General features: G+C 40.6%; 1 long non-coding RNA gene across 2 annotated transcripts in view; it reads right to left on the bottom strand.

Annotated features, from left to right (window-relative positions):
* Positions 1-726: 726 nt before the first annotated feature.
* The window catches only part of LOC119620322 (uncharacterized), a 36644-nt gene continuing 11061 nt past the window's right edge, over positions 727-26309 (bottom strand). The window contains exons 2-6 of one of the 2 annotated variants that reach the window (XR_012088764.1): positions 13342-13468; positions 11914-12836; positions 1992-2118; positions 1205-1480; positions 727-881 (exon numbers count right to left, since the gene is read on the bottom strand). This is a non-coding gene — a long non-coding RNA (uncharacterized lncRNA). Of the gene's footprint in view, positions 1481-1991; positions 2119-11913; positions 12837-13341; positions 13469-26309 lie in introns of both variants that reach the window. The other variant, XR_005236880.2, reaches the window with a different exon arrangement.

Genomic DNA, 26309 nt, shown 5'->3' with positions numbered 1-26309 from the left:
CTGTCTATCTCCAGCCACGCTGTCAGCTCCAGGGCTGAGGTCAGTGGCTACGGCAGGTGGCCTGAGGTCGGGCAGCTCCTCACTGGGCTGGTCCTTGGCTGTACCGGTGCACGGCCGGAGGGCTCTGGAGCTGCCTCTAGCTGCAGCGCTGTCTCTAGAGGGGGCCCTCCCCGTGCCGTGGGCTCTGGCTCCACAGCAGGCGCTGGAAGTTCCTCTCTCTTTGCACATGGCGCAGGAGCTGAAAAAGGGGAAACGGTCACCCATGTCAGTCACTTTCCATTGGAATTTCCAAACATGGAAACCACCTCACTGAATTTAAAGGAATTCCAGTCCTCAAACACCTCTATCTCCAGCCATGTTCTCAGCTCCAGGGCTGAGGCCAGTGGCTACGGCAGGTGGCCTGAGGTCGGGCAGCTCCTCACTGGGCTGGTCCTTGGCTGTACCGGTGCACGGCCCGGAGGGCTCTGGAGCTGCTGCTCTAGCTGCAGCATGGCCTCTGGAGGGGCCCCTCCCATGCTGTGGGTTCTGGCTCCACAGAGGGGCGCTGGAAGTTCCCCTCTCTCTGCACGTGCGGCAGGAGCTGAAAAAGGAGAAAGATCACCAACGTCAATCACTTTCCTCTGGAATTTCCAAACACAGAAACAACCTCACTGAATTTAAAGGAATTCCAGCTGAAAAGCACCAACCCCACAAAGCCTTCCAGACTGCAGGCCACCTCACCATATGCCTGTGCCCGTATAGGCTCCCGAATCTCCTCTTGGACAAGGACAACGTGCAGATGCAGGCCCGATGGGATCTCCGGTGAGGACTGGATTGCCAGGGCCTGCCCTGGGCTGCCCTGTGGTACCTGGGTGCGCGTTTTTACAAAGGGCCACAGGCGTCTGGGGTGAGGGATAAGCCTTCGTCAGCATCATCGGAAAAGGCTCTTCTGCCATTCCTGAAGGAGCAGCCTTGGGAAGTGGGGATGCAACACGAGAACATCTCTCTCTTTTGAGCGTCTCTCACCAAGTAAGCTGGCCACGGGGCTGACTCTAGGATATGGGCACCTGGTTACTAGAGTTCTAAGTTCTGTTCGGGTCTGTCATCAAGTAAGTGAGTTTGCTTCTTTAAGTTTCCGTCTCCACGGCCCCTTCCTTCCGTAAGACCTACTCAGGACTCCACTGGGCTACTGACTGCTCACCCTCCTCCAAGGTCAACTCCTTACCTAGACACCGTTATGTCCACTCAGGGCCTGCTTGGACACCTGCACCTAATGTTCACCAGGGGCCGGATGTCCTCCTCAGGCCTGATGTCCACCTAGGGCCTGATGTCCGCCTTGGGCTTGTGTCCCACTTGGGGCCTGGTGTCCACTGGGGCCTGATGTCTGTCTGCAGGACTGATGTCCTCCTGAGGTGGGAGGATCTCTGGAGCCCAGGAGGTCGCGGCTACAGTGAGCCGTGATTGTGCCACTGCCCTCCAGTCTGGGTGACAGAGTGAGACCCTGTCTCAAACAAATAAACAAAAAACCACACAAATTATATAGTTATACAAAAATATTTTCTTTCTTTTTAACCTTATTCTATGAGCTTTTTTCTATTATTTATTAATTTTACTTTTAAAACCTTTTTTTAAAAACCAAGACACGGCCGGGCGCGGTGGCTCAAGCCTGTAATCCCAGCACTTTGGGAGGCCGAGACGGGCGGATCACGAGGTCAGGAGATCGAGACCATCCTGGCTAACACGGTGAAACCCCGTCTCTACTAAAAATTACAAAAAAAAACTAGCCGGGCAAGGTGGCGGGTGCCTGTAGTCCCAGCTACTCGGGAGGCTGAGGCAGGAGAATGGCTTGAACCCGGGAGGCGGAGCTTGCAGTGAGCCGAGATCTGGCCACTGCACTCCAGCTTGGGTGACAGAGCAAGACTCCGTCTCAAAAAAAAAAAAAACCAAGACACAAACACACACATTTGCCTAAGCCTAAGCAGGTCAGGAGCATCAATATCACTGTCCTCTACCTCCAAATCTTGTCCCACTGGAAGGTCTTCAGGGGCAGTAACAGGCATGGAGCTGTCATCTCCTTGATAATAATGCCTTCTTCTGGAAACCTCCTGAAGGACCTGCCTGAGGCTGCTTCACAGTTAACTTAAAAAAAGAGTAGTAAACATATACTCTAAAATAACAATTTAAAAGTATACGATATTAAATACATAAAACATTAACATCATTTATTATTTTCATCAAGCGTTATGCACTATACATAATTGTATGTTCACACCCACATCACCACAAACACGTAAGCTCTGTGGTGTCCAATAAATCTGCCTTTCTTTACCTACAACTGTCTTGGTAAATTCTTTCACCACCCATGCCACCATCTCAGAGAGTCGCTGCTCCCCTGTGACATGGAGTAAGGAGGATGTATAGCTGACACCACCCAGGAATATTCCCTGAGGCCAAGCTCAGGCCACAGATTATGGTGAAGCCTCCAACTTCCACACTGTAAGCCTACAGGGAGCATCTATGGGTCAGGCACTTGCAGAGGCCCCAGGGTATACCCCAGCACACCCTTTCCACACCCAAAACCCCAGGCATGTATAGAGGATCCACACTGTTGCCCACAAACACCAGGTAATGCATGAGGGGAAGGGAGGCTACCTTGAGACTAAGCACTGCCTCGCTACCTAAAAGCATTCTGTCATCATGAGGGTGAACCAGAGATTGACTCGACTGGCCGTTTAATCCATCACTTTGGCCCTTGAGTTACTAACATTGATGGAACTGTTCAAAGTTACTAACTTTGGGTTTTCTGCCCACGTAACTGCCGGAAACTAAGATGGGAATATCAGTGTCAGTCAAATAAAGCAACATGCGTTAACTTAGTGACCACTGCACAAGGTCACCAGTACATCCTTCTGGTGCCACTAGGATGCCCCTTACTCCTCTACATAAGAGAAAATATTTTTAAAGTAGAATATGAATTATTGCTTTTTATGGAGATGTCATTATTAAATTTTATAATTGCCCTGCTTTTTCAAAGTATGACATATAAACAGTTAAATCAATTCAAGATCATTAAATCTTATGAAATAATTTTTATATACATTATCTGCTGAGTTGAATATTGCATAAGTCTTCTCCAACCCAGGTAGTCTTACAGAGACAGAGGCATATTTTTAAAATTACTGCGTTTGATATCAAACACTATAAAGGCTGTTAAGAATGCTGAGATGGATTTGCTTAATAGATGTCAAACCGGCCTGCCTTCACAGGAAGGGCATATAGCCGCTGCACTTGCACTGGACAATGTATTTGTGTGTCTGTGGATAAGATGTAAAGAAAAACAGTGAATAACTTCCAAAGCAGTGAAAACCTTGCAGCTGAGCTCTGGAATTCTTAGTAGAAACCATGAAAAGGGAATGAAAACACTTAGAGCAATTGCAGGTTAGAAACTGTGATTCACAGGAGGTTAACGGAGCACATTGTGTTAAGTGAAATGAGTCAGGCACAAAAAGACAACTACCACGTGATCTGACTTATGTGGAATGTCAAACAATTGAACTCACAGAAGCAGAGAGTAGAATGGAGGTTACCAGGGGCTGGGAGGCAGGGGTTTGAGGAGACAGTGAAAGCATTCAAAATTGTAGTTAGACAGGAGGAATAAGTTTAAGGGATGCATTGCACAACATGGTGACTGCAGTTAATGTATTGTATTCTTGAAAATCAAGAAGTGTTCTCACCACAAAAAATAAGTATGCATATGTTCCTGAGCGCAACGTAATCATTCTACAGTCTGCTTATTTCTAAACAGGTTTTACATAACATATATACAATTTTATTTGCCATTTAAAAAAACTAATGAGTTGTAAAAATAATTAAGGCCGGGTGCGGTGGCTCAAACCTGTAATCCCAGCACTTTGGGAGGCCGAGACGGGCGGATCACGAGGTCAGGAGATCGAGACCATCCTGGCTAACCCGGTGAAACCCCATCTCTACTAAGAATACAAAAAATTAGCTGGGTGTGGTGGTGGGTGCCTGTAGTCCCAGCTACCTGGGAGGCTGAGGCAGGAGAATGGCGTGAACCCAGGAGGCGGAGCTTGCAGTGAGCTGAGATCTGGCCACTGCACTCCAGCCTGGGCGACAGAGTGAGACTCCGTCTCAAAAAAAAAAGAATTAAGTACTGGAAAACTTGTCACAGTTTAGGACAACTCTCTTTGTAAAATTAATGGTTCTTTCTTAACCAACCTGTTGGTCTGTATTAGTTAATGAAATGAGACTTGGTTTATACTCTAAATCTCAACACAAATTGTAGTCGTCTTCTACATATTAACTGATCTGAAAGTAACAGCAAAATCAGAATGAAAGCCATCTTAAAAGAAAGTTATCCCAAATGAAATGTTTTATTAGCCTTTGATTTATCTCTTTTACTTAGAAATAAAATGAATACTTATTATTTTCATAGACCTAATTGCTTCAGGCTATAAACTTTATTGCTTAATTTCAACTTCAATTTTTATAGCCTGAGAGACATGCTTTTGAAAATATTCTTGGCTGGGTGTGGTGGCTCGGCATCTGTAATCCCAGCTACTCAAGAGGCTGAGGCATGAGGATCTTTTGAACCCAGGAGGTGGAGATTGCAGTGAGCCAAATCATGCCACTACACTCCAGCCTGGGCAACAGAGGGAGGCTCTGTTTAAAAAGAAAAAGTCATTTTTGAATAAAAACACAACACCTTTAATTCCATGCTATTGTCCTTTATATATTAACTTATAGAAAAAGAAAAAATTTATATAATGAAATTCATTATGTTCCCTTTAATTATTACTACTAATATGTTTATTATGTTCCCCTTTATATCACCCAGTTTACTTCTTCATCAACTCCATAATCAGCTGCATATTTCTTTACAGATATTAAATTTGAAGCAATTGTCTTTTAAGATACCCTTTTGTCAGTTTCACTTACTGATGGCAACTTTCTACTTTGAGTAGCATGATTCATCTCTGTTGTCAGGCGTTGGGGTTGCTGAGGGAGGAAGGTGTGTGTGTGTGTCTATGTTTGTTTTGTTCACTGACTGCATCTGTCCTACTGGCTGGGAGAACACACACTGACATCTGTCCTGGCAGTGAAGGAGGGAGCAGCCCTCTGGGCACAGAGAGAAACCATCACTGCACCCAGACTGCATCTACTCTAGTAAATAACAAGTCTGAGAGCTTACACACTAGTGAGATGATCAGTTCCTCACTCTGCTCACGCTAAGGACAAGGCTGTGACTATCGGCTGGGGCAGAGAGTACACAGCTCAACAGCAGGTTTTTAAATAGGGAGCAGAGCCTTCTTCCTTCCATGTTAAAAAACAATCATAATATGGTTCAGCTAACCACCAAGGACTGGGTTATATCCTGCTATTCTCTGAAACTCAATACTGTCTTTGAATTTTTTGGAATCTCATAGCCTTTTCTATCTAAATGTGTACTGTTACTCTCATGGCTAAAAGTTGCAGGGAGCAGTCTCTTTCTTTCATTTGTGTTTCCAGTTCCTTCTGGTTTCCTATACTATGACACTGTTTTAAACAAAATTTAAAAATCTTTCAGTCAGGCTGCACTCTCTGTTACACACTGGTTTTTAGTGCACTAAAATTCATAGCATTTCCTGTTTGAAAAATAAGAAGCCACAATTTTATTAATCATCATCTGTTTGAAAGCCATGCTAGTTTTAATAGTTACTGTGCTTCTGAACGTATTTTAAATGCCCATTTATGTGTCTTCTCTAACATTCCCAGGTTTGTGCTATTATACACAGGGGTAAAAGAAATGACCAGGAGAATCAATGTACAAATCGCTGAAAAAACAAGACAGATCCCAGCAGTTGTTTAGAACAAAACAGACCTGGCTGAGTCTCAAGTACCAAAGCAGCAATCACAAACATTCCACAAGGCATTTGCTCCAAATGATATTTAAATATTTAAAAAAACGTACAATTTATATATGAGCAAAAAGAAAAGAATTAACTGTGTTTCTGAGACAGGGTCTCACTCTGTCACCCAGGCTGGAGTGCAGTGATGCAATCATGGCTCACTGCAGCCTTGAACTCCCAGGCTCAAGAGATCCTCGCACCTCAGCCTCCTGAATGACTGGGACTGTCTGAATGCACACCTGGAAAGAAGGTGAAAACTTATTTATATTTCAATGTAATTCTTTGTGAAGAAGAAAAAATAATAAAGGCGTTAGGAATGTAATGCCTAAATAGTAAAGTGTGTTTTTGTGGAAAATGACCAGCAGCCAGAAAGAATGCCTCTCCGCAGAATATTTAGGTCCTGTTTGCAACAGTAGTGGGGAGCACTGGACACATCTCACCTCAACCCACAGGCAAGGCAGGACCCGAGCCACAGCCTTAAATGTATTCATTTGCTAAAAGAAAATGAATACTTCTTTCTCTTCTTTCCATAAACTTAAATCTAGTTTTATCATTACATAATTTCTGGCCGGGCACAGTGACTCAAGCCTGTAATCCCAACACTTTGGGAGGCTGAGGCAGGTGGATCGCAAGGTCAGGAGTTTGAGACCAGCTTGACCAACATGGTGAAACCCCATCTCTACTAAAAATACAAAAATTAGCCAGGCATGGTGGCAGGCGTCTGTAATCCCAGTTACTCCGGAGGCTGAGGCAGGAGACTCGCTTGAACCTGGGAGGGGGAGGTTGCAGTGAGCCGAGATCACTTCATTGCACTCTAGCCTGAGCAACAGAGCGAGACTCCGACTAACAATAATAATAATAATTTTCATATCTGAGCCCTGATTAATATATCACTTGTGAAGCTGATGTCTGCTTTGATTTCTCCTTTCCTGAATTTTTAGAAAAATGCCAAGTTTCTACATTATGCCTGATGGCCAAGTGAGGGAGTCAGGGTGGAAGCATTTTTCGTGGAAGGTCCTGGTGGTCTCACAGGTAGCATTTAGGATGACATATGAGCTCAGGTGAGAGCAGTTTCTACCTTGTCTCTCCCTGGGAAATTATGAATATGACAAGGAGCTTCTTTCAAAATAGCCAATGCTTCCTGCATTTGCAATACAGGGCCTCGGATCCATGTCATGGGGGAAATACTCTTTCTTCTGCTTTCCTAAAATTGTCTCCAACATGAGGGATTTGACAGCATTGAATCATTGAATTCTGTCTGTGATGAAAGAGAATTCTGTCTCCTTGTATTCTGGTTAACATGTTTATTCATGTTTTAAGTATCTATAATTGGTATAATCCACAAAGATACATATTTTAAACCTCAAAGCTTTTCTTATGTCAATAGGAAATTTGTAATGCAAGCAGAAAAATGTATGATATATACAGATTCAACACATAACAGTTATTCTTCAAAACCAAGTGACAATGCATAATTTAAATACTCTGGTGCTATTTATTTATTTTTGAGAAGAAGTTTCACTCCTGTGGCCCAGGCTGGAGTGCAACGGTGCAGTCTTGGCTCACTGCAAACTTGGCCTCCCAGGTCCAAGTGATTCTTCTGCTTCAGCCTCCCAAGTAGCCAGTATTACAGAAGCCCACCACCATGCCTGGGCAATTTTTGTATTTTTAGTAGAGACAAGGTTTCACCTTCTTGGCCAGGCTGGTCTTGAACTCTTGACCTCAAGTGATCCACCTGCCTCAGCCTCCCAAAGTGCTGGGATTACAGGCATGAGCTATTGTACTCGGCCTCTGGTGCTTTTTAAATATGTATTCCTATTTAAGCCAAATGTTGATTTTTCCTTCAGGTTAATTTGCTGTAGCATTTGTTCTTTTGTACCTAGTGGGAGTGGGTTCCCACTGGCACGTCTCCAGTAGTCACTATGATAACTCAGACATTTCCCTGCCAGGTAAAGGAAAACCAGTGAGGATAGTTTGGCATTTTAAATGGTCAAATAACAATGATAACTTGGCAATCTCATTGCTAAATATTGTTACACAAAACAAAAAACCTTGACTATAGGTTACGTCCTAGCAAGATCTATGGAGGAACAGTGCTGAATGTGTATCTTTTCTCTTTAGGATTTATTATAAATTTTTGCTCTAAGTCTTACATTCTTGGAGTAACAATTTTAATTGGCCAAAACAGAATTTTATAATAATTCTCATCAGCATATCCCCATCGTCACTATGATAAACATTTGGCTGCCAAGTAAAGTAAAACCAATGAAGTACTAAACTGTGAATGCAGGTTCTAAAGTACATTTTAATTTATTTAATAAAATTTGAATCTGTTAAGCATTTACTTGGGTGCACCAATATTTACTTTTCCTGGAATAATGATCATTTATGGCTATTCCAGGATCAAATTTTAAATCCAATTCTAATTATTTCAAAAGTCAAGACCAAATAGGTTATAATAAAGAGTATTTTTTCCAAGTTCCTCCATTTTCAGCTGTGTATGCTGGTGCATCCCTGTAGTCCCAGCTACTCAGGAGGCTGAGGCAAGAGGATTCCCTGAGCCCAGGAGTTAGAGGTGGCAGTGAGCTGTGACTGCACCACTGTACTCCAGCCTGGGTGACAGAGTAAGAACCCAACTCTTAAAAAACACCAACAATTAAGTCCCTCCATTTTCATTCAATAAAGGAAAAGGCTGAAGTTAAGCATATGAAAACTGAGTGATGCTCTAAGTTATCATTAATGTGATATTTATATTATTAAATGGCAAAGCCTTAGGCAATACTGCATTACCATTAAGTTTTTATAAGCATTTAACTTCTGTTTTAAAAAAAATGTTGGCCAGGTGCAGTGGCTCACGCCTGTAATCCCAGCACTTTGGGAGGCTGAGGTGAGTCGATCATGAGGTCAGGAGATTGAGACCATCCTGGCTAATACAATGAAACCCCATTTCTACTAAAAATACAAAAAATTAGCAGGTCGTGGTGGCGGGTGCCTGTAGTCCCAGCTACTCGGGAGGCTGAAGCAGGAGATTGGCGTGAACCCGGAAGGCGGAGCTTGCAGTGAGCCAAGATCGTGCCACTGCACTCCAGCCTGGCAACAGAGCGAGACTCCATCTTAAAACAAACAAAAAATGTTAATAGTAGCTTTAGTCACAATTGTCAAAAGGTGGAAACAACCCAGCAGATGACTGGATTTAAAAACTGTAGTAGCCATCCCCATTAAGCTACCAATGACTTTCTTCACGGAATTGGAAAAAACTACTTTAGAGTTCATATGGAACCACAAAAGAGCCCGCATTGCCAAGACAATCCTAAGTCAAAAGAACAAAGCTAGAGGCATCACGCTACCTGACTTCAAACTATACTACAAGGCTACAGTAACCAAAACAGCATGGTACTGGTAAGAAAACAGAGATATAGACCAATGGAACAGAACAGAGCCCTCAGAAATAATACCACACATCTACAACCGTCTGATCTTTGACAAACCTGACAAAAACAAGAAATGGGGAAAGGATTCCCTAATTAATAAATGGTGCTGGGAAAACTGACTAGCCATAAGAGGAAAGCTGAAACTGAATCCCTTCCTTACTCCTTAGACAAAAACTAATTCAAGATGGATTAGAGACTTAAATGTTAGACCTAAAACCATAAAAACCCTAGAAGAAAACGTAGGCAATACCATTCAGGACATAGGCATGGGCAAGGACTTCATGTCTAAAACATCAAAAGCAATGGCAACAAAAGCCAAAATTGACAAATGGGATCTAATTAAACTAAAGAGCTTCTGCACAGCAAAAGGAACTACTGTCAGAGTGAACAGGCAACCTACAGAATGGGAGAAGATTTTTGCAATCTACCCATCTGACAAAGGGCTAATATCCAGAACCTACAAAGAACTCAAATTTACAAGAAAAAAACAAACAACCCCATCAAAAAGTGGGCAAAAGAAATGAACAGACACTTCTCAAAAGAAGACATTTATACAGCCGACAGACACATGAAAAAATGCTCATCATCACTAGCCATCAGAGAAATGCAAATCAAAACCACTATGAGATACCATCTCACACCAGTTAGAATCATTAAAAAGTCAGGAAACAACAGGTGCTGGAGAGGATGTGGAGAAACAGGAACACTTTTACACTGTTGGTGGGACTGTAAACTAGTTCAACCATTGTGGAAGACAATGTGGCAATTCCTCAAGGATCTAGAACTAGAAATTCCATTTGACCCAGCCACCCCATTACTGGGTATATACCCAAAGGATTATAAATCATGCTGCTATAAAGACACATGCACATGTATGTTTATTGCGGCACTACTCACAATAGCAAAGGCTTGGAACCAACCCAAATGTCCATCAGTGACAGAGTGGATTAAGAAGATGTGGCACATATACACGATGGAATGCTATGCAGCCATAAAAAAGGATGAGTTCATGTCCTTTGTAGGGACATGAATGCAGATGGAAACCATCATTCTCAGCAAACTATCACAAGGATAGAAAACCAAACACCGCATGTTCTCGCTCATAGGTGGGAATTGAACAATGAGATCACTTGGACACAGGAAGGGGAACATCACACACTAGGGCCTGTTGTGGGGTGGGGGGAGGGGGGAGGGATAGCATTAGGAGATATACCTAATGTAAATGACAGTTAATGGGTGCAGCACACCAACATGGCACATGTATACATATGTAACAAACCTGCACATTGTGCACATGTACCCTAGAACATAAAGTATAATAAAAAAAACCAGATAAATAAAAAAATAAAAACTGTAGTATAGGCTGGGCGCGGTGGCTCATGCCTGTAATCCTAGCACTTTGGGAGGCCGAGATGGCCAGATCACGAAGTCAGGAGATCAAGACCATCCTGGCTAACACAGTGAAACCCTGTCTCTACTAAAAATACAAAAAAATCAGCCGGGCGTGGTGATGGGCGCCTGTAGTCCCAGCTACTCAGGAGGCTGAGGCAGGAGAATGGCGTGGACCTGGGAGGTGAAACTTGCAGTGAGCCGAGATTGCGCCACTGCACTCCAGGCTAAGCAACAGAGCGAGACTCCGTCTCAAAAAACAAAATGTAGTATATACATACAATAAAATATAATTTAGGCATGAAAAGGAGTGAAGTTCTGATACCCCTTACAAGACAGATGAACCTTGAAACATTTTTTATAACTTCTTTCACTGACTTATTTTAATGCATTTTAATGTATTACTGACATTTGCATAATTTGTTTTTCGTTGCACAACCAGGATTTCTTTCCTAATGTTTCTGCTATAATCAAGGGACATGGAAAAGAGAGAAGTGGTTTACTACAATATCTAAACCCTTTACCCACACAATGGTCTCCTTTACAGTTAGACTCTTGACTTTACAACTCTCTTGTTGCCTATGCCAGATCCTATCAGAGAGTGTGGAGGTGCTTCCAGAAGTTTCTCCTCTCATGTGCCATGAGGCAAGATTGAAGGCTGGTTTTGCTCTCCAATGTGCACGCCTGAAAAAGCCCTGGTGGGGCACAAGCTGGGTAACTCCCGCTCCACTTGTCTGTTTCATGCAGAGATGACACGAGCGACTTCCCAGCTACCGATGGATGAAGAGCAGCTGCGGATATGGATACCAGCTTTTATATGGGTTAAGTACTACTTTGTTTAGGAGGAGGAAATAATTTCCATAGATAAGATAATAGCTCTTATTTTAAACTAAATTGATTAACAATTTAGATTATTCATATAGAGAAGGAAAGGCCTTCCGGCAACAGGAAGCACAGTTTCATATCAAATACATAAAAATGATCAAAATCTTATGGAAGAAAGGTATCTTAATTTTAATCACTAAAATTTAACTTTTTTTGATAAATATTTAGGGCTTTAATGAAAAATAAACCAATGCTAATAGAATGACAGTTGCAGGGAATGCTGTCGAGTTTCTTGTTTGTGGTTTGAACACTGAAAGGCCCCACCTTGTTATGGTTATAATATTTGGCCTCACTCTTGTTGTTACGCTGAGGACACTCACCATTTAGGGTGAGAACAACTGGAAGGTATTCCTCGAGGAAGGAGCTCTTGTAGAGCTGTAAGCCGGGGGATGGTGGTTCGGAAGCTCAGTGTGGCCGCCTCTCTGGTCAGCATGACCTCTTCAGGAAATAAAGCTGCAGGGAAGCTGGAGTTCTTACTGAAGGTGTAAGTGTACTGTTCTTGAAGACTGTAGATCACCACGGTGCCCATTCAACATGCCAAAATCTCTGGAATGACACAGTTTTGCTTATATCAGGAATATGTATATGCCAGACTCTTGCTTTGTGTATATTTTTCAAGTATTTTTAATCCTTAAATATCTCAAGATAAAATAATCATGGCATTTTTGACGTTTTTTTAAAACTTTTAAATTTTAAAGATTTTAAAAGAGGAATATAAAATATAGATAATTAAACTCCCTCATATTCCCAGGACCCAGAACTGATTAACAATTAACATCCTATTATTGCCCCCAAAATGCTTCATCTTCGATTTGGATAAAGGTGAATCTCCAGTAGAACTGTGTAATTTCTATGTTACTGCTTTCCTCAGGGTGTTGCACTGATGATCCTCTGAGAAATGCAGAAAGGACTGCCACCAGATCCAACAGAAGCAGCCACAGGCGTCTCGAGAATGGAATCCTATCTCCTCCTAAAGTAAATGGGTTTGGGACAGAAACGATTCTATTTTAAATAATCAGACAGAATTGCCTTATACTTTCCTTAGAGTGCCAAATGCCAGAATGATCTCTGTAGTCTGTGATCTCCCACAGTTTCTCTGCGACCTGCTCCATGGGCACACCCACCTTGTGTGTAGACAGCCCATCCTATGTGGCTGCTGCTGCCGTGTCCTGCACACCCTGGCTCCACTCCTGGCGTGGCTGTGGCTTTTTTCCAGCGTCTGGGGAGTGATGACAGAGAAGTCCTGGACAGAGCATATTCATGAGAGATGAGATCAAAGCTAGAATACATGTGTCTCATTTTGCCTGTTTTGGGGGAGCTGAGGTCATGGAGGTTTCCCTGTGAACATGCGGAGTTGCCAGAGGTGCTAACGAGCCAATAGGCCTGATGGCTCTGTCCTTGCATTTTCTCATTCGCTGACCAATTTTAGTGATCTTAGCTTTCAGTAAAGTAGGTATGGATAAAACACTTGCCAACAAGTGATATAATATTTCAGATGATTCCATTAGTCTTTACAGCTGTGGTCTTATTTAAATACTGTATCAAAGAGACATAACCCAGAGGTAATATAATTTTTATCACTTTTTTCACAATTATAAGATACATTGCTTTTTCAAGTTAATTATTCCTAATGAAATACAGATTACCAGGGCATATAATGTTGTTTTTAACCCATGCAGCTAACTTTCCCATAAAACATGGACATGTATTATTAGTGAGCCAAGACAGTTCCTCTTGCCACTACTTACTGTCCCTTTGGCAGAGCAGAGGCCCCAGCATGTAAGCCGCTTCAGAACATGGCCAGTGTGTGTCCATCCTAACAACCCGAGTAACTGGCAGGAGCTCCTTATGGGAAAGAACTTCTGTGTCACCGGCCTTAGGAAGCAAACACAACTACCTTAATGTTATTCTGAACAACATACAGCAAATAATAGCCTTTCATTGCAGTTCAAGAAGTATTAAGTTACATTTGTAAATACATAATGTAAATCAAAAATATAATTCTAAGCCCACTGGCCATCTGAATGGACCCCTTCTCTGGGCAAGGGCATTCCGAGGCTAACCTGAGGGACTGGTTCAGGCCGTGATGGGGGGGGGCAGGGGGTACCTCATTACACCCTCCTCCCTTTCAGAATTACCAATGGAAAAACTAAGTCTGCTGAGAAACATTTTCAGTCTCTTCTCTCTGAAGCCTGCTACCTGGAGGCTTCATTTGCATGATAAACTTTGGTCTCCACAACCCCTTGTCATCATAACCCAGACATTCCTTTCTACCGACTCCAAGTCGTCCAGTTAATAACTTAACTCTTTCAACCAACTGGCAATCAGAAAATTGTTCCATCTACCTGTAATCTGGAAGCCTCCCCTTCCCTGCTTCGTGCTGCCTTTCCAGACTGAACCAATGTACATCTTACATGTATCTGACCGAGTCTCATGTCTTCCTAAATGTATAAACTAGGATGTGCCCCAACGACCTTGGGCACATACTCTCAGGATCTCCTGACAGTTGTGTCACAGACCATTGGTCACTCACATTTGGCTCAGAATAAGTCTCTTCAGATATTTTACAGAATTTGACTCTTTTCATCATCCATAATAGCAGGGAAATAAAACTGCTCGTGTGAACACTTACTAACATAGTAATGTATTTAGTGAGGCCCTCTGAGGACCAGTGTTCACTGTTCATAAACCTGACCACAGAAAAATAAGTGGTCGTGGGTGCAGACGTGAGATTACATTCTCCATGCAATTAAGCACGCCACTGCTCTTTCCAATGTAGCCACTGCATAAAACTTAAATGCAGTTACCATGCAAGGAATAGCAATCTGCCTTCACCATAAAAGCACCTGTCTGAGAAGATTTAGGATTTCAATTATCAGAAATTTATTGCTAAAGTCTTAAGAGATTCCTATTGTGATTTTTAGGCATTTCCTTACTCATTCATGTTATAAATTTAAAAACAACAAAAAAATACTGATTCAAGAGCAAGATGAAGGTATGATACGATGCACTCTTTTTTTTTTTTTTTTTTTTTTGAGATGGAGTCTTGCTCTGTTGCCCAGGCTGGAGTGCAGTGGTGCAATCTCAGCTCACTGCAAGTTCCACCTCCCGGGTTCATGCCATTCTCCTGCCTCAGCCTCCTGAGTAGCTTGGACTACAGGCACCCATCACCACACCCGGTTAATTTTTTGTATTTTTAGTAGAGATGAGGTTTCACTGTGTTAGCCAGGATGGTCTTGATCTCCTGACCTCGTGATCCGTCCACCTTGGCCTCACAAAGTGCTGGGATTACAGGTGTGAGCCACCATGCCTGGCCACAGTGCACTCTTAAAGTTATTTTATGTAGCATAAGGCATGGGAAAGTGCTTGGCCTATGACTGTCACCACCCGTGCTTTGACACTTACTGCACATCTTGTATTTGCTGGGCCCTGTGTGTTGGGCATGTAGACATAAATACCATTCATGCCCCCAGGAAATCTGCTGGATATTACAAACAATAATAATGACAGCAATAATATCATCATGTAAGTAAATATTTGGGGGAACACTAGTATCTGTGGTTCCAACACAAAAAGGACTAGCATAGGAACCGGAGACCTGGCAGGTGAGCTGGCTGGACCAACAACATCCCCTCTGGACACAGTAAGGTGATTTTTCTACAGCTCTTAAGCTGTTCATATATTGTGTTGTAATACTTCAATTACATGTGTATTTCTGATTTACGGACAAATAGTTGCTCATCTAGTTTATCTTTCTGATATCCTTTATCTGTGTAGAGCTTAGTAAGTTTTAATTCCTAACAATCACAAAGCCACCACTCGCTCCAGGATATACAGGCTGAAGCATCTGAAACCACCACTTTTGCAGGTCAAAAAGTCAGCAATTTAATATGACCCAAACTAATAGCTTTGCACCAAAAAATATGAATGACTTAGTAGCCATTCTTGTTCTATTTAGGTGTCAGAACACTCATTTAAGATAGAAAAGTTAGCATTGTTAAGTTTTTATCCTAAAATTTTTAATAAAATCACCAGTATATTTGGCAAGACAGGAATAAATATAAAATGAATATCCTAAAAGAAATTGTTTTATTGAATCAGGTTGCTACCAAAATCAGACAAAATAAAATGGCATGGATTTATTTAGGTAAGCCCCTGTGATTCTCTCCCCCTAAGGAAAGCCCGTAGATTATTGTCAACATAGTACTATCTAGCTGTGTTGTGGAACCAGTGGCCAACAAGGTAGCAGGAACCACCAGATTATAAGCGGAGTGAACCTAGACGTTTGTTTTATTATAAATGTGAGGATAATACACCGAATTAATTTCTGGCGCTAAATATCAACCTATTTGTAACATCACATATAAATGTTTTAATCCCTGTGATTGCTGTTTTGAAAAAACATCCTATAGTAAAAATATAAGTGTATTAGTTATTTCTTGTGGATCTTTGAATCTTAAGGAACCAATTTAAAATGACATTTTTTAAACGTAGGAATAACTAAATGTTAATTCTATTTTTTTGTGTTTTGTTTTTTTGTTTGTTTGTTTTCTGAGACGGAGTGTCGCTCTGCCTCCGACTCCCTGGTTCAAGCGATTCTCCTGCCTCAGCCTCCCGAGTAGCTGGGATTACAGGCACACGCCACCATGCCCAGCTAATTTTTGTTATTTTTAGTAGAGATGGGGTTTCACCATGTTGGCCAGTATGGTCTCGATCTCCTGACCTTGTGATCTGCCCGCCTCAGCCTCCCAAAGTGCTGGGATTACAGGCGTGAGCCACCGCGCCCGGCCAACTAAATGTTAATTCTGTTTTTAACATTGACAATGAATGCAGAGTCCTGAAAATACATAAATAAAATCATGATGCATGTTGTTTGTATTAAGGCAGATAGTATAATAGTCTTTTTCATTTTATTATTTGCAATGTACCTTGCTGAATGTATAGGAATTTCTAACAATTCTTATTTAAACTTTTATTATTAGTACAGGTCATGCCCAACTTTGCCCACGCTTTATGCAGGATATTACTAATTGTGCGGTCACCAGACTTGTTCAAAACTGCCTACTTTAGAGTTATATCTCAGTTTTTTCTTGCTTCTCTATTTTCCAAAATTTGCAAACGTAGTATATACAGGCATGGTAATTTTTCCCAGCAGTTTTAAACATTAAGAGAGTTTTCAAATCCATCTTTTATAGTTCCTAATGCTCTAGAAATTATTTTTACTGTTGTGTTCCAGTGGATTTTTTTTTTTTTTTAGGTAAAACAGAGCTTTGACTACTTTGGGTTGTTGGGAAAACTGGGGGGAAAATACTGGGTCAAGCACGTTTAATAATTGGGTAAAAGGGACTGGAAACAACATCATCCTCATCATCCAGAATTATGTACTTTGGCAGCTCCTAGGCTCTGAGCATCTTTGTTCCATGTGCTCGACCCTTTGGCAACCCCAAACAGCAGCAACAAGGATGCAGCATGATACGTCTCCACATCTGTAGGGCTGGTCTCCCGATACTGTTTCCATTTTCAGAATTCTCTTAGCTATATGTGCCCCATTGTCTCTCCATACAAATTTTAGAACCAGTTTGTCAAAAATAGATACATAAACAAACAAATATTCAGCATATTCTTGGAATTAGATTAAATCAAAGAAAGCATTTTTTGGAGAGATACTTAGTTTGCCTATGCATGGCAGTGGTGTGTCCTATCTCCGTGCATTTAGGTCTTAAATTCTAATAAAGTTTTATGAGGTCTTTTCCACAGAAGTCATGCATGTTTTTGTTATCTTGGTTCCAAGCCATTATACCCTTTACTGCTTTTGCAAGTGGTTTTTATAGCATTTTCTTATGGTAACATGTTCTTCACAGGAATCCAGTTATTCTAAGATTCAGCAGTCTTACAAAATTCCTATCAATTTCAACAATTTCTGTATATTCTCTTGGGCTTTCTTCGTAGACAACCATATTGTTTTCTGTTTATGAATAGTGCAATTTGTATTTTCTTGTTTTCAATCTTTTGTGTTTTAGAATTGAATCACATATATTTTTATCTCTTTATTATTAATTTGTACTCTAATTGCACTGTAATTATAGAAACTGTCCCTATGATAACAACTCATATAAAACTTTTTGACTTTTGCTTTATGGAATATTGGGTAACCAGTTTTTAAAACCATGCCATGTATGCTTGAGAAAATTATGTATTCTCTAGTTTTGTTATAACAAATCAAGCTGTTCATTTTGTTTTTAAAATACCCTATTTCCTTACTAATTTTTGTCTAACTGATTTACCAATTACTAACAGATATATATTTAAGCCTCTTCCTATCATGGTTAATTTATAAATTTCTTCTTATAGTTTAGTCAACTTTTGTCTTTATACATCTTGACTCATTTTTACCAGAAGCATATGAGTTCAGATCTGTTATTTCTGTTAAAATTAAAAAGTATCAGCTGGGATGGGTGCGGTGGCTCACGCCTGTAATCCCAGTACTTTGGGAGGCTGAGGTGGGCAGATCACGAGGTCAAGAGATCGAGACCATCCCAGCCAACATGGTGAAACCCTGTCTCTACTAAAAATACAAAAAATTAGCTGGGCGTGGTGGCAGGCGCCTGTAATCCCAACTACTCAGGAGGCTGAGGCAGGAGAATCATTTGAACCTGGGAGGCAGAGGTTGCAGTGAGCCAAGATAGTGCCACTGCACTCCAGCCTGGCGACAGAGTGAGTCTCTGTCTCAAAAAAAAAAAAAAAAAGAAAAGAAAAGAAAAAAAAATGTAGCAGCTGGCTGTGGTGGATCATGTCTGTAATCCTAGCCCTTTGGGAGGCTGAGGCAGGCATATCGCTTAAGCTCAGGAGTTCAAGACCAGCTTGGGCAACCCAGTGAGACCCTGTCTAGAAAATACAAAAATTAGCTAGGTGTGCTGGGGCATGAGTAGTTTTAGTATGAGCTATTTGGAAGACTGAGGTAGGAGGGTAGCTTGAGCCCAGGAGGTCGAGGCTGCAGTGAGCTGTGATCTTACCACTGCACTCCAGCCTGGTGACAGAGTGAGACCTTGTCTCAAAAACAAACAAACAAACAAACAGATTAAACTGTGGAGTCTGATACTAACTCTGGGTAGTTAGCATTTTATTCAATGATAGGACATACAATTGGTGTCCAGAGAACTGGATAATTGGTGTTTAAAAAGATACTATATATTTGAGGTCAGCAGGAAGAAACTCACACATTTGGTGTTAGAAGTGTTAGGAACAAAAGCAGTTCAATTTCTTTATCAAAAATTACTTCAAGTGTGAATAAAATAAACTCCCTGACCAAAAGACACAGAGTGGCTCAATGGATAAAAAAAGATCTAACTGAATGTTGTCTGTAGGAGACTCACTTTATATACAAGGACAGTCATAGGCTGAAAGTGAAAGAATGGTTAAAAGATAGTTCATGAAAATTGGAATCAAAATAGAGCAGGTGTGTCTAAACTCATCTCAGACAAAATAGACTTTCAGTCAAAAATTGTCACAAGGGACAAAGAAGGACATCATAAAATGATAAAAGGGTCAATTCACCAGAAAGATAGAACAACCATAAACATATATACAACCAACATCAGAGCACTTAAATGCTGTATATAAAGTAAACATTGGGCCAGGCGTGGTGGCTCATGCCTGTAATGCTACCACTTTTGTAGGCCAAGGCAGGTGGATCACCTGAGGTCAAGAGTTCGGGACCAGCCTGGCCAACATGGTGAAACTCCGTCTCTACTAAAAATACAAAAATTAGCTGAGTGTGGTGGCACATGCCTGTAATTCCAGCTACTCAGGAGGCTGAGGCAAGAGAATCGCTTGAACCCAGGGGGTGGAGGTTGCAGTGAGCCAAGATCATGCATTTCACTCCGGCCTGGTTGAAAGAGCAAAACTTCATCTCAAAGAAAAAAAAAAAAAAAATTGAATAAATAAATAAAGCAAACAAACATTGGGAGAACTGAACTGAGAAAAGAGAAATAGATAGCAATTTAATAATAGTAGCTTTCAATACCCAGCTTTCAATAATGGATAAAACATTCACACAGAAAATCAATAAAAACACAGCAGAGTTGAACAACATTATTGACCAAATGGACCAAACACACATACAGAACATTCCACTCAGTTGCAGAAGAATGCACATTCTTCAAAGGACACAGAACATTCTTCAGAACAGATCGCATAGTAGGCCAAAAAATAAGACTCACCAAACACAAGAACACTGAGTTCATATTAAGTATCTTTTCTGATCACAATGAAATTAAACTAGAAATTAACAGCTAAAGGAAAACTGGAAATTTCACAAATACCTGGAAATTAAAGAACACGTTTTTGAACAACCAATGTATCAAAGAAGAAATTAAAAGGGAAATCAGAAAACATCTTGTGACAAATGAAAATGAAAACACAGCATACCAAAACTTATGGGATGCAGCAAAAGCAGTGCTAGGAAGGAAATGTAAAATAATAAATGCTGACTTTGAAAAATATCTCAAATCAAGTATGTAACTTTACACTTCAAAAAACAAGAAAAAGAGCAAACTAAGCCTAAAGTTAGGCAAAAAAGGGAAATTATCACATTAGAGAAGAAATAAATTGAGGATAGAAAAGGAATTTTTAAAAAGTCAATGAAATTAAGAGTTGGATTTTTGAAAAAAATGAGAAAATTGACAAACTTTTAGCTAGACCAGAAATAAAAGGAAAGACTCAAAAAAAAAAAATTAGAAATAAAAGAGGAGATATTACAACTTTTGCCACAGAAATAAAAAGAATCCTAAGAGACTATAATGAACAATTATATATCAACAAATTGAATAACCTAGAAGAAATGGTAAATTTCCAGAAACAACCTACCAATACTGAATCATGAAGAACAGAAAATCTGAACAGAACTATCACTACTAAGGAAATTGAATCAGTTGTCAAAAATCCCCCAACAAAAAAACACTCAGGACCAGATGGCTTCACTGGTGAATTCCACCAAAGATTTCAAGAATTAAAGAAAATCCTTCTCAAACTCCTTCAAAGACATTGAAGAGGAGGGAACACTTCCAAACTCCTGCTAAGAGGTCAGCAATACCCACATACCAAAGCCAAAGACAATGCAAAAAAATTAAACTTCACACCAATATCCCTGATGAACACAGATGCAAAAATCCACAACAAAATACCAGAAAACTGAATTCAATAATGTATTAAAAGGATGATACATCATTACTAAATAGGATTTATCCTTAGGATGAAAGATTGGTTCAACATATGAAAATTAATTACTACACCAACAGAATGAAGGATAAAAATCACCTGGTCATCTCAATAGATACAGAAAAAGCATCTGACAATATATGGCACCATTTCATGATTAAAAAAAACCTTCCAGCCGGGCACAGTTGCTCACACCTGTAATCCCAGCACTTTGGGAGGCCAAGGCAGGCGGATCACCTGAGGTCAGGAGTTCGAGACTAGCCTGACCAACATGGAGAAACCCCGTCTCTACTAAAAATACAAAATTAGCCAGGTGTGGTAGCACATGCCTGTAATTCCAGCTACTCAGGAGGCTGAGGCAGGAGAATCGCCTGAACCTGGGAGGCGGAGGTTGTGGTGAGCCGAGATTGAGTATTGCACTCCAGCCTGGGCAACAAGAGCGAAATTCCATCTCAAAAATAAATAAATAAATAAATAAATATTTAAAAAATGAAAACTTCCAACAACTAATAATGGAAGGATATTTCTATAAGAGTTAAAGGAAGAAGAAAGAAATACAAAACGCAGCTGGCAGTTAAAGACAGATTTACTTTAGACAAAACCTGAGAGGCGCTCCTAGCCGATTTTGGTCCGAAGACCTTTCTCTTACAGACTAAGAGTATATATTGGTTTTAGGGTGAAGGGGCTTCTCAGAAGCTTGGAATGTTTATGTGTGTGGAGAAGTTTATGGAGGGGCTGAAATCTCTCTGGGAGGATGGGAGGTTATCTTGGGGCAGATATCTTTCTGGCCTGGAGCTGAGCGGGGTTATCTCTCTGGTCGGGGAGGAGTTTGGAATGTTTCTGGTTGGAGGTGTTATTTGTGGTTTATGGTCATGCTGACCTATGCCCTTTGGATTTAGGCGTTTTTTTATTAAGGTAAATTTTAGAATGAGGGGCTTGTCCAAGATGGTGATGCTCCTGCTCTGTCAATTACTTTAACATAATAAAGGTCATATATGAAAAGCCCACAGCTAATATCAGGCTGAATAGTAAAAACCTGAAAGCTTTTCCTCAAAGACCAGGAACCAGGCATGGATACCCACTCTCACCACTTCCATTCAACATAATACTAGAAGCCACAGTCAACAATTAGGCAAGAAAATAAAACAAAAGGCATCCAAATTGGAAAGGAAGAAGTAAAATTATCTGTTTGCAGATGACATGATCTTATATGTGAAAAAATCCTAAATACTTCATGAAGAAAACCTATTAGAGCTAATGAGCAAATTTAGTAAAGTTGCAGGATTAAAAAATATCAACATACAGAAACCTATTGCATTTCTGTATATTAACAAAAGATTATCCAAAAGAGAAATTTAAAAAGCAATACCATTTACAACAGCATCAAGAAGAATGAAAAACAGAGGATAAACTTAACTAAAGAGGTGAAATAGTTGTATAGTAAAAACTGCGAAATGCTAATGAAAGAAATTACAGAAGACAGAAATAAAAGTAAAGACATCCCATACTCGTGGATTGGAAGATTTAATATTGTTAAAATGTCAGCACTATCCAAAGTGATGACCAGATTCAATACAGAAACCTGCAAATCTTCATCTGTCTGGAAGCTTCCCTAAATCAGTCCTTTTGGGGGTCTTTATGGAATCATAATCGCCCATTGGTGATCAGCTCAACCTTGAGCCCCTCTGCCCTCCAGGGAGGTTGAAGAGGGGCTGAATATTCCAACCCTCTAATCACATGGTTGGTTCACTAGGCGACAACCCACGTCATCTGGTGATCCAGGAGCCCCTAGCTGTCAGTCATCTTATTAGCACATAAAAAGACACATCACTTAGAAAATCCTAAGTATTTTAGGAGTTTTAGAACAAAAAACAGGACAAAAACTAAATGTATCTTTTACAATATCACAGACAGCTTTCTTTTTATTTGTATCTTCTTTAGTTCATTTTAGCAATGCTTTGTAGTTTTCAGTTTATAAGTCTTTTGCCTTCTTGATTACATGCATTTTCAAATATTTGTTATATTTTGTGCTATTGTAAATGGTATTATTTCATTTTTCTTATTGGCCCTGATAGTGTATAGAAACACATCTGATTTCTTCATGCTAATTTTGTATCCTGCAATTTTGCTGAAATCATATGTAGCTGGTTGGTGGTCAGCACTCCATGTCACTGGATTTTACCTGGGTGGATTCAACTACCCACAGATCAAGAATATTCAGAAAAAAAGTGGATGGTTGTACTGAACATGTATACCTTTTTTCTTGTCATTATTTCCTAAATCATAAATTACGACAACTATTTACATTGTATTAAGTATTAGAAGTAATCTAGAAATAAAATATATGAGAGAATATATATAAGTAAGATGCAAATACTGTATCATTTTATTTAAGAGAATTGAGTATTTATAAATTTGGTGTCTGAGGGAGGTCCTGGAACATAGATGCTGAAGGATGACTATATTAAGTTTTTAAAACCAAATCATTAGAGATTTCTTCATATTTTGTCATCTGAAAAAAGGAAAATTAATTTTACTTCTTCCTGTCCAACAAAGATGCCTTTTATTTGTTTTTCTTGTCTAATTGGTCTGGCTAGGACTTCTGGTAGTATGTTGAATAGAAGGGATGAGACTGGGCTTCATCCCCTTATTCCTGATCTTTGAGAAAAAGTTTTCAATAGTTTATTTTTGATTAAAAGCTAGATGTGGGCTTTTCATATATAGCTTTTGTCATGTTGATGTAGTCTTCTTCTATTCCTAGTTAAGTGCTCTTATTTTTATTTTTATTTTATTTGGGGTGGCGGGGAGGGGTGGGTCAAGATCTTGCTCTGTTACCCAGGCTGGAGTACTCAGCAGTGTAATGACAGCTTACTGTAGCCTCAAACTCTCAAGCTCACGTGATCCTCCCACTTCACCCCTACACCAAAGAGCTGAGACTACAGGCACATGCCACCACACCTGGCTAATTTATTTTTATTTTTTTACTTTTTGTAGAGATGGAGTCTCAGTATGTCTCCCAGGTTGGTCTCGGACTCCTGGGTTCAAGCAATACCCCTACCTCAGCATCCCAAAGAGCTGGTGTTACAAGCATTAGCCACCATACCTGGGCCCTAGTTAAGTGTTTTTAATTAAGAAAGTGTTTTGAATTGTCTCAAACTCTGTCAGCATATATTTGATTTCCAAATGGTTCCGGTTATGTTCTGTTGTTTCTATTTTTTGTTGTTTTTGGAAAATTTACTTTTTGTAGAGATGGAGTCTCAGTATGTCTCCCAGGTTGGTCTTGGACTCCTGGGTTCAAGCAATACCCCTACCTCAGCATCCCAAAGAGCTGGGATTACAAGCATGAGCCACCATACCTGGGCCCTAGTTAAGTGTGTTTAATTAAGAAAGTGTTTTTAATTTTCTCAAACTCTGTCAGCATGGTTAAAGTTATGTACTGTCGTTTCTACTTTTTGTTGTTTTTGTAAAAAAAAAAGGCAGTAACAAAAAGCTTATTCCCATGGCCAGCTGCGGTGGCTCATGCCTGTAATCCCAGCACTTTGGGAGGGTGAGGCAGGCAGATCACGAGGTCAGGAGTTTGAGACCAGCCTGGCCAACATGGTGAAACCCTGTCTCTACTAAAAATACAGAAATTAGTTGAGTGTGGTGGCATGTGCCTGTAGTCCCAGCTACTTGGGAGGCTGAGGCAGGAGAATCGCCTGAACCCAGGAGGCGGAGGTTGCAGTGAGCTGAGACCACGCCATTGTACTAGGCAACAGAGCAAGACTTTGTCTCAAAACAACAACAACAACAACAACAAAACAAAAAACGAACAAAAAAAAACGACCGAGCGTGGTGGGTCATGACTGTAGTAATCCTAGCACTTTGGGAGGTGACAAGGTAGGCGGATCACCTGAGGTCGGGAGTTCAAGACCAGCCTGACCAAAATGATGAAACCCCATCTCTACTAAAATTACAAAAATTAGCTGGGCGTGGTGGCATACGCCTGTAAGCCCAGCCACTCGGGAAGCTGAGAAAGGAGAATCGTTTGAACCTAGGAGGCGGAGGTTGCGGTGAGCTGAGATTGCACTATTGCATTCCAGCCTGGGCAACAAGAGCGAAACTCCGCTTCAAAAACAAAAAACAAAACAAAGCCTATTCCCTTTCTTCATGGTTTTGTTTTCTTATCACTGGTAATACTTTCAGGAGTATTAACAGCATTTACTGTATTTACTGTAGTTTGTGTAATGTCTTCCTACAGAGATTTTCAAATGAGTATTATCTCTTAGGCATGGCAAGAGTATATCTCTTGCCTGCATGGCAATAGATGCTTTATGTAGTTTAAGGACATCAGGCTTTATTTAGGTTAAACTAATAGTTTTGCTGTGCTACAGTCATTCCATGGGGTGGTCCCTGACACCTGGAGGATCAGAGTCTTTGTTGTATTAGAGGCATGTGCAGCAGTAGGAGCAGCAGAGGCACTTAATGGTCCTACTGAGTATGGACCTTAGGACACCATCTAATGGCAACTTCCTCACCCTCTCTCTCTTCTCTTTCCTTCTCTTTTCCAAGTGACCACTCTTTCAAGAATGACCATCTGATGGGCTCAAAAGTTGCACAGAATAAAATATCACAACAAGCCCCCAGTCCTAGACCTGTAGATTAAGGCCAATGCCCAGCATCGGTGACAGCTTCATTCTGAAATACACAGATAGGCCCCAGCCAAAACTCTTGAACCAGAGCCACTTTATGGAGCACCCCAATCTCACACTCTTGCTTATAAATGACAAGGAATTATGCAAACTGCTGACTTTTCCCAGCTGAATCTAGAACTGAGATCTGCTAGGCTTCAACAACGCAACACAGAGCAACAAGCAGCAGCTCAAAGTGCATGCTGGCCATCAAGTAACAGAGCAGGTTAGCAACCCAGAGCAAGAGATCACAGCCCCTGGCATGGTGATGATGCCAATTGTTATGGTCACCTGAAAAAGTGTGGTTCTGATGTTGACACTGATGGCTATGTGGCACATACACACTGAGAGTATGAAAATGCTTATTTAACATTTAGTTGAGGTTTCAGGGAGACTAGGACAGGCCTCTCAAGAAGATGTAAAATGGTTCAGAGAGAAAGGAAAATAGCATTGATATCCCTTATGAATGTGAATGTAAAATCCTCCAATAAACATCAGCAAACCCTATTAAGCAACATATTAAAAGCATTATACAACATAGCCAGGTGAGATTTTTCTTGGAATGTAAGGGTGGTTCCACATATGAAAATCAATGTCATACACATTAGCAAAATGATAGAAAAAATTGAAACAAAATTGATAACATTCTACACCCATTTGTAATAAAAATGCATAGTAAACTATGAATAGAACATAACTTCCTCAACCTGCTATAAGCCACATATGAAAATTTCACATCATTTTGATAGTGAAAAACTGGACTTTCAATATCTATGACCAAAACAAAACAAGGTTGTCTGCTCTCACTAGTTTTATTAAATATGTTAAGG

This window comes from Chlorocebus sabaeus, chromosome 16, assembly GCF_047675955.1.
Source record: "Chlorocebus sabaeus isolate Y175 chromosome 16, mChlSab1.0.hap1, whole genome shotgun sequence".
Classification (NCBI taxonomy): domain Eukaryota; kingdom Metazoa; phylum Chordata; class Mammalia; order Primates; family Cercopithecidae; genus Chlorocebus; species Chlorocebus sabaeus.
The sequence above is the reverse complement of the archived record's forward strand: the minus strand, read 5'-3'. Positions and strand labels throughout refer to the sequence as shown.